General features: G+C 40.1%; 1 non-coding gene across 1 annotated transcript; it reads left to right on the plus strand.

The window, feature by feature from the left end:
- Window positions 1-5790: 5790 nt before the first annotated feature.
- On the plus strand, window positions 5791-5897 carry LOC148565436 (small nucleolar RNA R71). Its single transcript, XR_015885203.1, has one exon. It is a non-coding gene; the product is annotated as a small nucleolar RNA R71 (small nucleolar RNA).
- The last annotated feature ends 9770 nt before the right edge of the window (window positions 5898-15667 follow it).

Genomic DNA, 15667 nt, shown 5'->3' on the forward strand with positions numbered 1-15667 from the left:
AAAATTCTCCTACACTTAGAATTTACACACTAATCCACCCAAGCTAATCATAGAGTATTTCAGGGATATCAATGATTTTCCGCTTAAGGGGAGTAATATGCTATCATCAGAACAAAAGGGGATTCATAGGCTCAAAGGGGTTCACAAAGGTGAATGCAAGGGTTGGTCATATAGGTTAGTGAGTTTATCATCAAAGATGGCCTCAATCATGCTAAATGCATCCAAACACAAATACAGGACATAAAGAATCATGCAAATCAATGATCACAATAAAAAAGGAGTATGATCACATTCAAGAACAACATTATGGCTGAAAAGTGCAACCATCTATCAAAGCTCAAATCTCACAAGGTATGTTGTTCTAGCTCGTTTCCATGTTCTACAAATAAAATACTCCAAGCAAGTTGGTAAACAAAATTTTTCTTCAATTCAATCAATGGTATGCCCCTAAAAAGAAGGTTTCATGGAAATTCCTTGGTGTTTCACCAGCTTATTTGTTCTACCATGCAACATGCAAATATTAACTACTAAATATCCATAAGCGATAAAGAAATATTTACAGCAAACCAAACAAGATGCAATAGAAATAAAGCTACTCAAAATAAAGAAAAAGTACTACAAGAAACATTGCAAAATGTCTTTAAGAGATAAATTTTTACCCCCTTTGAAGTCATCGATCCTCCTCCACACTTAGTTTGTGCACGGTCCTCCATGCATGCTCACAATCCGGGAGGATGAAGAGGGGTCACCTTCAACTGGTGGACTCAGGAGTGGGATGGTCAACTGCCTCATGCTCCTCCCTAGCTAGCTCGGATAGATCTCTAGGAATCGGGCCGGGGTCTCTTTCTTCTAGTTTTGCCGCTATCCACTCAAAACGTTTGTGCTCTAAATACTCCATATGGTGGATATCGTCCAAGATGTCTTGGAATAAATCCGGAAGAGGTCGGAGAAAGGGTAAAGCAGTTGATGAAGTTGGTAGATTTGATGGTAGTGCTATGGGTGTCTTTCTCTTGGAGGGTGTAAGGTTTGTTGATCTTTCTAAATCTCCCCTCGGAATAAACTCGTTGCCTCTAGGAATTCGGAACATAATGTCCATTGGTCGCCTCTCTACCCCGCTGTGTTTGCTAAGTGCATCACCATCGATGGAAATGGAATGTTGATATTCTTTTTCTCAACCAATTTCCAAATTGATTTGCGCAATAAAGGCAAGATGGCTATATGCTTCCCTTGCATAATAGCCCAAAGTAGCAAAGCAGTTCTAAATCTCACATGGGTAGTGTGGATGCTCGGGATGATGTAGTCTGCCACAATTTGATGCCATATACGAGCTTCAGCATTCAAATCAGAGTATGCAATACTAGTGGGAACGGAATTCCTCCCTTTGCTATACTCCTAAGATGCACTAGGACGGCCTATTCTCTCAAGAATGGGAATCAGAGATACTCTTCCTTTGAAGACATTCACTTTGATCTTGGAGTATTCATCTTTGTCAAGTGGAATGTGGGGGATGTTCAGAATAGCTTCTAGAGCTTGATTGGATGTATCTAACATCTTTTCCCAGAGGAAGACTGACTTTGCTTCCCAAGCTTAGTAGTTCGCATAAAATTCCTGCACCATAGTCTCATTGACTTCAATGGGTTCTTGCTCGAGAAACTCCCAATGAAGCGAGGTGATCCTTTGGTGAATAGTCGCCTTGTATTGGCTTGGAACCTTCAACGGCCGCTCCCAATGGATTGCACACTTCTCAATAGCCTCGTATTGAGAGTCGGCTCTCTGGTTAACCAAGGTATCCGGTCTATGACCTTGGCGATTACCCCAAATATCAGGAGAGTGGGCGGTAGTTTGCTCAACCAGTGCAGTAACCATGCCTTACCCTTCTTCCTCATCCTGAAAATACAAAGAAAAGAACTTCGAGATCATAGGGCAACAATTAAGTAAAATCAATGAGAAAGCACTAACAATGTTAAAAGAGCTTATGGAAGTAGTGTGATTCACAAAAAACACGGTGTGTATTTTCCGTTGTTACGCGTGATTGGAACAAACACACCGGCCGGATATCACGGCAATCACACCCTTACGGCAATTCACAGGTTAAAGCTTCACGACTTATTGCTCAAGTTACAAATATAAAACAGAGAAATGCAAACAACTTCCAGCAAGCACCAAAAGGGGATTGTCCATTGTTCATCCTCAAAAAGCGGTAATAACACATACAATGTCCTTAATTGGAAGCCCCAAAAGATGTTTGATCAAGACATCATCAAAAGTTGAACATTCGAAGGGTGGTTACTCAATATAAATTCCAAGATGAACAATGAAACTCAAATTACCCAACACAATGCATTCACAACCAAAATTTCACATTGACAAACAAGGAAATGCATTGGTGATTTCAATTTTCTACCATCAAAAGTCATAATAGAAGTTGCACCATTCATACAATATGCCTAACAAGAGATAAATTGAACACATATGATGGCCAAGTCTTATGAATCAAACAAAATGTTCATTGAGGCATTTTATCGAACATGTGGTATGCAATGTGCAAGTTCATCACAATTAAGCTCAAATTTGATCATAACCAACCCAACAATGAAGCAACAACACCTTGCAACACAAAGAAACAATAAGAAAAACAACTAACGAGATCTAAGTAACATAAAAGGAATGAAATCAATTGCAAAAATATTAACATAAATAAAAAGAAAAAGCAAGAACCTAAGATATAAAGGTTGAAAAGAACAAGAATTAGGGAGGAACAATGGCACTTCTTATAGCCACTGCGAAATCATGGCGTTTGGATTCGCCAGAAAAAGAAGCACCGGAAGAGAGAATTCACCGGTGGCAGATGAAGAAAAGATAAGGGAAAGAAAGAAAGAAAAGAGAAGAGGAGTAAGAGAAAGAGAGAGAAGGGTCGCCGGCGGTGGGCTGACAGCGGCGGTAGCCGGCAACAGAGAGCGACGGAGCTGGGCAGAGAAGAGAGAGAGAGCAGCTATGAAGAGAAGAAGAAAAAGAGAAGCTGCTTCTCAACAGGGCAGGTTGCCCTGTTAACGCCCAGAACGCGTTGCATGCGGGCGCACAGGGGCCTATGCAGACGCACAAAGACGAAAACTTGGAAGGGGTGCGAACGCATACAACATGCGAACGCTGCAACCAGAGAGGTTGCATAAAGACGTGCGGACGCACAAAGACGTGCGACCGCACAAACATGTTTTTTTTTTACTTGAGGACAGAATCATGTGTGCGTGCGCACACAGGTCCGTGCGCACGCACAGGGGCCGAAAATGGGGGAGGTTGAGCACACGCACAAGCCGTTCCGTCGCTCCACTAGAGGGGTCTACAATTGGTGTGCGGACACACACGTCTGTACGGCTGCACAGATGAAGTATGAGAGGGGTTGTGTGCGTATGCACGCAGCTGTGCGCACGCACAGATCAGAGAAAACAGGGCAGCGTGCACGCACAAGCTGTGCTGGTGCTGCGACCAGAGGAAATATTAAGTCGTATGCGGACGTACAGGTTCGTGCGGCCGCATAGGAGATGAAAAACACAGTTTTGTGCGCACGCACAACTTGGTGCGTACGCACAGATGCCCTGGTTCAGAAAATTCTTTTCTCTTCAAAACTAAGGTTCCTACCCTTAGCATATCAACATACCATCCCCAAATCATTCAAACAAGCACAATTTCATGGTCCACGAGTAATTTAACTCATTCAACTCAAAATTATCAAACTAAACCTAAGCTGCTCATTATATCATAAGAAAGCAAATAATTCAAAAGGCTATAAACAAGAGATAAAATTAGAACAATGTTACCATGGTGGGGTGTCTCCCACCGAGTACTTTGGTTTATAGTCCTAAGTTGGACTTCCATGTCTTCATTTGTCACTTGGAAACTTCACCAAGGAGGAAAATCTCCAACTCCTTAGCATTCTTGGGTTGAGAGTGATCCTTTGAATTTGACTTCTTGGCAACATCCTCTTTTTCTTACTCTTTGCCATCCTCAATCACTTGATCTTCAATGATGTCGCACCCAAAAATAGAATAAGCTTCAAGAACGGGCTTGTGGGACTCCTCCAAAGTGAACTTGACTAACTTGCCATCCAACTCGAAAGAATAGACTCCCGAATGTGCATCTAGCTTGAAACGGGCTATTTTTAGGAATGGTCTTCCAAGGAGTATGGACGATGGCTTGTTGGAATCAATGGGAGGGGTCTCCAAAATGTGAAAATCAACTGGAAAGAGCAATCCTTGAATATCAACTAACACATTCTCTGCAATCCCCACAACTAACACAATACTTTTATCGGCTAGCACAAACCTCGCCCCGGACCTCTTTAGGGGTGACAAATTCAATCTTTCATAAATAGAGAGTGGCATAATGCTTACGCACGCCCCCAGATCACACATACAGTCCATGAATTTTATCCCACCAATCAAGTAAGTGACCAAACATGGGTCGGGATCATTGCATTTTTCAGGAAGTAAAGAAGAGATAGAATCATCTACCGGCTTTGTGTTGAGGTTGCCAAGTTTGTCTTTGTGAGTGCAAACATCTTTAAGGAACTTGGCATATTTAGGCACTTGTTGAATGGCTTGGAAGAGGGGGACAGTGACTTCAACCTTCTTAAAAACTTTCACCATATTGGGGACAAGTTCTTCTTGTTTCTTGGCCTTCTTGGCTAAAGTTGGGAATGGAATGGGCAAAGGCTCTTCAAGCAAGGTCTTTCTCTTTGGCTCCTTAACCTTGGGTGGTTCTTTCTCGCTTTTGTCAACACTTTCATCTTCATACCTCATCCCCTCCACTTCATCTCCTACCTCTTCATTGTTTGTTTCTTCGCTCAACTTTGTAGGCATAGCAACATTCTTATCCAGTTTAGTGCCGCTCCTAAGGGTAATGGCATTAATGCTACCCTTAGGTTTGGGTTGATGTTGAGAGGGTAAACTACTCGAGGTTGAAGCTTGTTGGGTGTTTTGTGTGGTTTGAGGAGGGAGAGTTAAGCGGGAAAGGGCTTCGGCTATTGTAGCCATATATGCCTCTTGTTTCTTATGGAACTCTTGCTGTTCTTTCATGAAGGTATGAATTGTGTCATTCATGTGAGGTTGATTGGAGGGAAGGGCTTGGTTAACTTGAAGAGGGCTAGGCCTACTATGTGGGTGTTGGTACTTCCCTTGAGGTTGAGATTGTGGGGGTTGTTGGTATTGTGGTTGACCTTGGGGATATTGATGGTAGTAGACTTGAGCGTTTTGATTGAGATGAGCTTGAAAAGCTTGGTTCCACCTTTGAGTTGAATTATCCCTCCACCCTTTGTTTTGATTGCCTCCGTGTTGGTAGGATCTTTGGTTGTAATTTGGTCTTTGTGTATAAGGGTTGGCTACCGCCAATGTAGTGTCCTCTTGGAGTTGAGGGCATTCATCGGTGTAATGAGTGTTACAAGCACAAACATCATATATCCTTGATGGTCCTTCGATCCTTAGAGCTTGAGATGGAGCATTTATCAAAGCTTGAGGAATTTGTTGCCCTTGGGTGATTTATCGCAACAAGATTGTCATTTCACCAAGGGTCTTGGTCAAAATAGCATCTCCAGAGGGAGAAACTTCACTCAAAGCTTTCGGTTGTGGACTCCTTGCCCTTGAGTGCTGAGTCAAGTCCGCCAAGTCTGAAATAACTTCCTATGCTTCTACAGCGGTCTTGTTTTTGGTCAATGATCATCCACTCGCAGCGTCTAGGAAGAGCTTGTCTTGGCGGTGCATTCCTTGACAGAAATAACTGATAAGAACCAACTCATCAATCCTGTGGTGAGGGCAAGCCTCCAGCAACTTCTTAAGTCTCTCCCAGTATTCATACAAAGTCTCCCCATCTCGTTGCACAATGCAAGAGATCTCTCTTCACAACTTGTCTGTTTTCTGAGGAGGGTAAAACTTTTCTAAAAATTCTTTACGCAACAAGTCCCAACTGGATCTAACTTCACCTGGTTGAGTATAAAACCACTCCTTCGCTTTTCCCTCCAAAGAGAAAGGGAAAGCGAAGACCAACACTGCGGCTTCATCTGCCCCATGTCTTCTCGCAGTTGCACATGCAACTTGGAAATTCTTTAAATGCTTCAGAGGATCCTCCCCAGACAGTCCATTGTATTTGGGGAGCAAGTTTATCGTGTCGAAATTGAGCTCAAAATTTGGATCTAAAGCCGGATACAAAATTTGAAGCGGTTACAAGTCAAGATCAGGAGCTCCGGCCTCCTTCAAGGTGATTCTTTGAGGTGGGTCCGCCATGACGGTGTCACCTAAGTCACTCAAAGAGAGTTCAGTACTCCCACAGATGAATATAAAGTCTCCTCGTTGATTGGAGAATGATAGTCACGGACGGCTGGTGATAGTGAATTGGAGGGCTCCTCAAGGGAGCCCGATTCACTATCCACAAAAGCTAGCCGGCGCTGAGCTTGCCTTATATGAGTTAAAGTTCTTTCGATTTCTGGATCAAAAGTGGCCAAACTCGGGTCTGGAAGCGACCGTGTCATTCAACTGAGGAGGCAATGAAAACCATGCAATTATGAAAAGCAAAACAAAAATATGCAAGTAAACAAGAACCACTCAACAATCAACGACTACTAAGACTAACTAAAGAGAAAAGTAATATTTACAATTAGTGCTAAGTAGCAAACCAAAAATCAAATATTTACACTATTCACATAATTACGACAACCAAAATTGTAGAACACATTGCACTTAAAGTGAACTCCCCGGCAACGGGCCAAAAATTTGACAATGGCCAATTCGCATATAGGTTAGGATCTCCGTTATCCAAAATGGAATTAGCGTTGTAAGTATAGTCCTAACCCAAAAAGCTGGCCGTTGATCAAATTTGGAAATTCATAAGATATGTCACAATTCACAACTAATTCAAAACCGAGAGTATTTGACTCCCGAGTCGTCTTTCAAGGAGCACTTTAGAACAATGAGTGTGCAAATCCGGTTGTAGTGATCAAGGGGTTGTCAATGAAGAAATAAACATATAAAGCAATAAAAGAACATGCAAAATTGTAATGATTGAACTAATGAAGAAATAAAAGAACCGACCATGTAATATAAACAAGTAAAGTATAAAAGAGATTAACATAGAAATGTATGAAAGATTGAAAGTATCAAAAACAATCTTGGCTTGGAGTGAGCTAAGGGTCCTTTCCTTGTTGAAACCACAACTATGACAATTATGATGGATTAATCTCACTTGATCAATCCTCACATCGGAAAGTAAGTTAAATAAGCATAAGTGTTCTCAACCCACAAATCCTAAATTGCTTGCTAATTACTTTAGCAACAAATTAGCGTTAGTGGGAACAAGAACAATTAACAATCCAAGAATTGAAACTAAATGTTGGACATTCCAACTCTAGAAACCCAATTTCTCACTTTGCCCAAGCCAAGAACCAAAAATTTAGCCTAAAATAATGTTTGACATTATGTCATACACTTGGTGGGAAAAACACCTTAAACATGGAGAAAATGATAAAAGGCTTGAAACTAAAAGCAACAATTGATCTCAATCAATAAGAATAACACAAGAAAGCATGAAACAAGCATCAAACATCAAATTCATCAACAAGAAATTGAAATTGCAAGAGAGAAGCAAAATTGAACTATAACTTGAATTAGAAGAAAGTGTAATGACAATGTAACTATAAAGAGTAATAACAAGAGAATACTTACAATGAAAGCTAGCAAAATCCAAGATCAAAAATGGAAATGGCACTTGAATGTAAAACCCTAATATAAACCCTAATAGAGATAATGAAAAACTTAGAGAAAAACTAACTAAAAGCTTCCTACTACTACTCCTAAACTATACTAATGATATGCTATGTTCTGTCCTTCATTTCCCCTCCAATATGAGCTAGAAGACTTCAGAAATGGGCCTCCAAAGCCCCCAAATCGCGAGTCACGTGCTATTTTAATGAAGTCATGTGCGGACACCTGTGCGGACGCACAGATGCGTGTGTCCGCACACCTTGCGAGAAATTCAGTCCTGTGCGTACGCACAAGTAGCCGTGCGCACGCACACTAGGTGATGCTTGAATGGACGCGCGACGCGCTCGAAGCAATCCACGCGCTCTAATTGGGCAGATGTGCGTACGCACAAGCAACCGTGCGCACGCACACGTCTCTGAACTCATCTCCTTTGATTCTTCATGCTTCCTCCACTTTGTATGCTCTTCTTCCATTTTCTCCAACCCATTCTTACCTTATACACTTGGAATCACTCACAAACAATATCAAGGTATCGAATAGAAGGCAAACGGAATAAAATCGATTAAATTAAGCACCAAAGAGCATATTTTCATAATCAAGGGCAATTTGGAAGGAAATTTCAAAAGCATTCTATTCAAGGGAATAAGTGCAAGTTTATATGATGAAAATCCATTCAATTCTAACCAAAAGTCATCATCAAATATAGATTCATCATTTATCATTGTGGCACTTGGAAGCGAAAACAGCAAGCAATTCTTCAAGGGAAACTTAAAAGTGGCACTTGGCTCCTTAGAAGTGGCACTTGACTCCCTAGACATGGGACATGAGACTCAAACAGAGGTCAATTAGGCTAAAGCCCAACCACATGTGGCACAGCCAAGGATGTAAGTCCCACACCCAATTGTGTCACCTCCCAGGGGCCCTAATTTGTTCACTAAGGTATCCAATTCTCCAAGACTTAAGTGATTTATTCAAGGCTCAACTCAAATCCATGAATCATAGTATTGATTGAGGATTACAAGGAGAAAAGATCTAAAGCTTGGCTGGAGGGAAACATTAATTAATTAGACTTGATTTTATTTAATTTGATTTAGTTTAAGTTTTGAATATTTGAATTTCTTTGAGGTTAGTATTTAAGGAGAGAGGTCACTGACGGCTTCTATTTTTCTTTGGCACTTTTTACACTTGTTAATTTTAGGTTTCCTCTGAAAGCTTGAGTAATTAATCTCCTTGGTTAAGATTATGAGCTCTATTTATTTTGATGGATTAATACTATTGTCTTCTACTTTTGATTAATGCACTAATTTCTATTCAAGAATTGAGTTTCATTCTTCATCCTAAGGATTAAAGTATATTGGAAAATAATCCCAATCTAAATTGAATTCCTTTGAATCTTGAAAAATTAAAAATATTTGAAATTAAGCTAGAAACCCTTTTCTCATAGTTCTTCAATTATTTGGATTTAATTTGATACGTGACATATAATCATATTTCTTTTGGGTTCTTAAGAATTGTGTGGCCTTTGAACCAGAATTTGGATTAACCTCATAACACAATTAATTGATCAAAGAATTGAAGGTTGATTAGGTTAGGAGAAATTGAATTGCCAAGGAATTGGAGTTCAAATACCTAGGGTTTACCATTAATTCAATCTTTGTAAGATCAAGGTAGATGACAATAATTGTTAATCCAAAAATCTAAATATCTCTGAAACCTTAACTCTTCTCTCATATAATTTCTCACACATTTACTATTTGCTTTACTTAATTCATTGTTTTATGCTTTTTGCTATTGTAACTCTAAATTCTGATTGTTTGACTAGAATAATCAATTAATTATTGTTTTCTTAATCTGTTAATCCTCATGGGAATGACAACCCACTCCCATGGTATTAATTGACACGATTGATGAGAGAACTTTTGCGTGGTCTAGAAAATTGCGGATAAATCCTCATTGCAAGTATAGTCTCTAAACCTTCAAAAGTCCTTTCATACAAATGTTTTGGGTGTCACAAGTAACAAAGCCCTTAAAAATTGTTAACCGAGTATTCAAACCTCGGGTCGTCTTCTCAAGGAACTGCAAGGAAGTATGTTCTTATTATTGGCTATAAAGGTTGTAATCGGGGTTTAGAAGGTGAGAAGCAAGTGATTTGAATGACAAGTAAAGTAGATGGCAATTGAAATAAATAAATACTGTAAAGCAACTTTTGGCAAGATAAAAGGAATTGGAAGTCCAACTTGGTTACCTCCCTTAACAATAATGAAAGTTGAATCTAAATTCCACTTAGTTAACCTTTACTAAAGTAAAGGAAAATCAAGGGACTAATTAGTTTGACCTTCGAATCCTATTTATTTCCTAAGAAAAAGTTGGGATTATTGAAGTTCAGTTCAATTAGCAAGATAACGATTATCAATTATGTTGAGTTTAATAATGTTGAGTTACTAATTTCTTAACCAAGACCAAAAGGGAAAAAGTAAAATTGTTGGAATAAAAATATCCTTAGATACAAAGCAATGGTAACACAAATTAAGGAGAAAGCAATCAATAACTGAAATACCTCAAATAATCATTAATTCAAATCATAACATGGGAAGGATTCATAAGTCAAGTTGGCAACATTTATAAGTACACATAAAAGCATTAAAGTAAATATTAAACCTGGATCGAGAGTCACTCTTACAAACTAAGAGAAGTCCTAAATCCTAATCCTAAAAGAGAAAGGAGAAAACCTCTCTCAAACTAAATCTAAATCATGGAAAGTGAAAATTGGCGAGCTCTCTTGAATGGATGCGTTCCCCCACTTTGTAACCTCTGCTCTATGCCTTCTGGACTTGGATTTGGGCCAAAAAGGGCTTCAGAATTCGCTATGAGCATTTTCTGCAATTTCTGGTGCGTGGCCTCTGTCACGCGTCCGCGTGGGTCACGTGGTCGCGTCATTCGGAGCATTTCCTTTTCACGCGGTCGCGTCAGTCATGCGACCGTGTCATGTTCGTTCTGCTTAAGGCGCGCAATCGCGTCAGTCACGCGGCCGCGTCGCTGCTGATTCGCGCTTGGCACGCGATCGCTTCGTCCATGCGATCGTGTGGATACCAGTTTCTTCAGAAGCTCCGTTTTGTGCTTTCCTTCCATTTTTGTATGTTTCATTTTCCATCCTTTAAGTCATTCTGCCTTAGAAAATCTGAAACTACTCAACACACTAATCACGGCATCGAATGGAAATAAAGGTAATTAAAATAATTAATATTAAAGCTTAGGAAACATGTTTTTCACATACATCACATAATAAGGAAGGAAAAGTAAAACCATGCAATTAATATGAATAAGTGGGTGAAGGATTGAATAAATCACTCAAACTAAGCACAAAATAACTCATGAAATATGGGTTTATCAACCTCCCCACACTTAAACAATAGCATGTCCTCATGCTAAATCCAAGGTAAAGAATAAGGTAAGGTTAAAGTGGTGGAATGTTATGCAATGCAACCTATTCTAAATGCATCTACCTAAATGAGTCATGCAATTCCAATTTATCCACTCATATATAAAGCTTACATGTAGTCAAATTAATCCACATTCTCAAGGAGTCATATATATATATATATATATATATATATATATATAGCCAACCCTTAAATAATAAAGCATTTTAGTAAATGAGATGGGAAATATTGTACAAACTTGCAAAACAATTAGTAATTTAAGCACAGATATATGCTGATGAGCTATTGAACCCTCATTGGATTTTGTGTTTACCCTCTAGTCACTCAGTGTTTATTGGGTTTATTCACTCTACTTTTCTTTTTATTCTTACTTTCTATAACTTTATTCTTCATCTAACCAATCAATAATTATAGAGTACAGTCATACCAAAAGTCATGAGGTCTTTAATTAAGGTTGTAATGGGGCCAAGGTAAAGGTAGGGATATATGTATAAGGCTAAGTGAGCTAATAAGTGAATCCTTAATTAGACTAAGATCTCACCTAACATACATATTCAGTGGAATAAGCTTCTTTACCAATTTTCCCATATTATCCCACTTGTTGTCACATGCTCATGTTTCAATTTTTTTATTTTTATCCCATGTGCATTGCTTTTATTTTGCATTGGGGAATTCTTTTGTATTTCCTTTTATTAAATGCTGAAAAATAACTTCTTTCTTTCTTTTTTTTTCTTTTTTTTTTTAATACACATGGTAATTGATCACTTTGATTTCTCATTAGCATGCTTCCCAAATTTTCTGAATTATTTTATTTCTTTCAACTTTTCTACCTTTTGTTTCTATCATCCATGTTCCCAATAGGTTTCCCACATTTTAATCTATTCATAATTTTCTATCTTAAGCTAACCAAGGATTCAACTTGGGATTTTATTTTATTTTTCTGCTTAAGGCTAGTAGTGTGGCTAAATAGAATAAAAGGGATTTTTAAAGGCTCAAGGGGGCTAACAAGGGTGATGTGAAAGGTAGGTTATTTTGGGATAAGTGAGCTAAAATCAAATGATGGCCTCAATCATTCTTTTGGCATGTATCTATATTCTATAATTGGACATATAGATTAAACCAAAGTAAAGAGCATCAGAATAAAAAGAAACGAAACACACAGAAATAAAATTATGATTTGAATGCAACCATACAATTAAGCTCAAGACTCACAGGCTGTGTGTTCTCTAACTCAAGCATCATATATCATTCATACATGTTATGCAGGTTTAGTTAAAAATTCCCATTATTCTCATAAAAAAATTATTTAGGGTAGCCTTTAAAGTTTTAATGTTCCTCCTTGATGAAATGTTGTCAGCTTAACTATATGATGTAATGCTATATATACAAGGTTTATGGATTTAAATCTGTTATGTTCAATTTCCTAGCTTACTTCCTTTTTATATTTTTCAATTTAACTATGCTATCTTATGCTAAAAAGGGTAAACTATACTAATTAATCCACTAATAAGTCAGAATTGCAAACTAAACTAAATAACTAAAAATATGAACTAAAAATGCAAAATGCAAAAATAGAGTAAAAATACATAAAAGCAGCAATGTATAAGTACTCAGAAAAAAAATACAGAAAAATATCCAAAATAAAAGAAAAAGAGATGTAGTGGTTCACCAAAATAAAACGCCAGAGATGGCGATCTCCCCACACTTAAAATGAAGCATCGTCCCTGATGCTCAGTCAAGCCAGGTGTGAAGGGGTGTCATCACTGGTAGGGATGGTAGCTGGAGGCTCTGTGGTGGTGGTGAGCTGAGGGTCTGGCTGCTGTAGAGGCGGTGGCGTCTGGATCGGGATCTCTGGATCTGCAGCCTCTATCTGATGTGTAACCTCCTGATGCGGGGCAGCCTGCTCTATGTCTGCCTGCTGATGGGTCTCCTCCTGGAAATAAGTCTCCTCCTCGTGCTCATCCTCCTCCTCCTCTGATGGCTCTGATGGTGTGTCGGGCTCAGAGGGGATGTCACCACCCTGTCGGATCATCAGCTTCAGATGCCAGCGACGCTCCAATCTCTCATACCGGCGCCGGTTACGGCACTCCATCTGATCAAGATGACGGAATAGGCGGTGCACGAGGCGGTATACGGGCTCAGAGCCGGGTGGAGGTGCAGTGGTGGCAGCAGGGGCAGCTGTGGATGAAGAGGGTCCAGCAGACGGTGGGGCTGTCTCATCAGTAGCAGTGAAGGGTGGTGGTCTGTAGCCCAAAGCTAGGAAGTTCCGACTGTGAGGAATGATCTTCCTGCAGTCCGCTGCTGGTGGTCTCTCATCGGCATCCTCCCATGGCACGTCAGCTCGACGGCCTAGCTGTGTAACCAGATACAGGAAAGGGATGGTGCCTCGGACGTGGACCCTGGCCATATAATGCCGGATAAAGCGTGGTAGATAAAGGTCCTTACCCTCCAGTACACACCATAGGAGGGTGATCATAGCAGCTGGGATCTCCGTCTTGTGAGTACTCGGCATCACATAATTACTCAAGATCTGGTGCCATAACCGAGCCTCATCATTTAAGTACGCCCTCTTGATCCCTCTAGGCATGGTGGTGTCCTGACCCATCTCCCAAGGAATAGTCGGGTCGAGAGCTATCCGTGCCTTTACAGCATCCCAATCAAACTGCATCAGGCGCATGTCCTCCTCAGCCTTTGAATAACCATCAGGCTGATTGGACTTGGCTAGGAGTTGGAGAATGTCCTCTAAGGCCTCCTCAGTGACTAGAATTTGTTTTCCTCTCAGGTGTACGACATCTAAGGTGGTGAGGTAGTAGTTGCAGTAGAATTCCCGGACCCAAGATGCTTTGACCTCTGTCAGTGTTCTCTCCAGAAAGAACCAGCATCTCTGCTTGATTTGCTCAGTGGTGTACTGCTGGAGTGCTTCTGGAATCTTCAGAGTTCTCTCCAGGTATAGATTCCTGGAGTTTGCAAAAGCCGGGTACTTCAGCTCACAGTACCGGTTTGCAAATTTTATTGGATCATTTGCAGGGAGCAGCTGGTCAGCTTTTTCCTACTGTGTAAAGTTCTTCTCTCGCCATGAGGAATCATGCATGAGGGTGATGATGGACTGGGAGGAATCTCCTCTCTTACGCTTTTGAGTAGCCTTGCCTTTTCCTTTCCTTTGTGAGGCAGACATCCTAAAAAATGGGAATCAGGAGATGGATAAAAATAGGGAAGCAAATAGGCAATTTAAACAAAGAAAATCCAAAGCGGCAAAGGAGAATCAGAATGAGGTAAATGAGTCAAGTAAATGTGCATTAAGGATTGTTTAGCAGTTTAAAATTTGGAAAGGAAGAATTTACAATCCAAAATGTATCAGAATTCAAGTTAAATAGAAAAATTGTCATGATGCCATGGTTAGAAAGTTAGAGGAAAGTGAAAAAAATTAGAAAAGAGATTTTGAAAAGGTTAGTATGGTTAGAATTTGAAAGAGGGGTTAGTAAATTAAAATTAGTAAAGCAGTAAAATGTGGGTTAAGGTAAGTGGCATAAAGAAAATATTCCATATAACAAGGATTCACAATTATGACTAGAATTAACTCACAACCGAACAAGGAAAACAGGGTGATGTTGATTCAAAGAGATAGAAAGAAAGCAAGAATTGGAATCAGAATATCACAGATGCAGTTTATAAACCAGAAAATCAAAGAGGATAAGAAAGTCTGCCATAGCATTCATGAAATGGTTTGGGTAAAGCAGAGGACAACAGAGTTCAGATTGCCAAACCAAAACATGAATGAAAACAATTCAAAAAATTTGGGCAGCATTCTGGCTAAAGTTGGATTGTCCCGGAAAATAAACAGCAAACAAGGCAGTTCATATGAATTAAAAAAACTTGCTGCAGTTACCTATAATTAATAGAAACATGAAAATTCATAGTAACAAGCAGCAAATGCAGGAAATCACGGCATATGAACAAGGTCACAGGAACAGCAGAATTGCAGTTTTGATAAAACAGAAGCATGAACAGTGCAAGTAAACAGACCTAGATCCACTAACCACAGCCTAAGCTACCTAACAACCTAAAAATCCACTACAACATGCATATCTATCTATCCTAATTATGAACAGAAACAGAAAAAAATTGTAAAATAACTGCGAAGGATAGGAAGGCGGCGTTCATCGGAACCTGGTAGGAATGAGGAGTAGAACGGGGTAAGAAAGTGGCTGGGTGGTGGCTGCGGCGGCGTCTGGCGCGGTGGAGGGGTACGGCGGCGCGATGGCGGCTGAGGGGGCAGTGGAGAAGAGGGAATGGGGATAGGTTGTAGGGTAATTGATAGAGGAAGGGAGGGGGTTGCGGGTGGGTGGCGGAGGGGGCGCGGCTGGATGGCCGGCGGTGGTGGGTGGGCAGTGGCGGAGGGCAGTGGCGAAGAAGGAGGGAGAAAGAGGAAGAAGGAGAAAGAAAGAAAGGGAGAGAGGAAGGGGGTCGGTGGCGGGGGGGTCT

Source organism: Arachis ipaensis, chromosome B5 (assembly GCF_059453495.1).
Source record: "Arachis ipaensis isolate K30076 ecotype BB chromosome B5, ASM5945349v1, whole genome shotgun sequence".
Taxonomy (NCBI): Eukaryota; Viridiplantae; Streptophyta; class Magnoliopsida; order Fabales; family Fabaceae; genus Arachis; species Arachis ipaensis.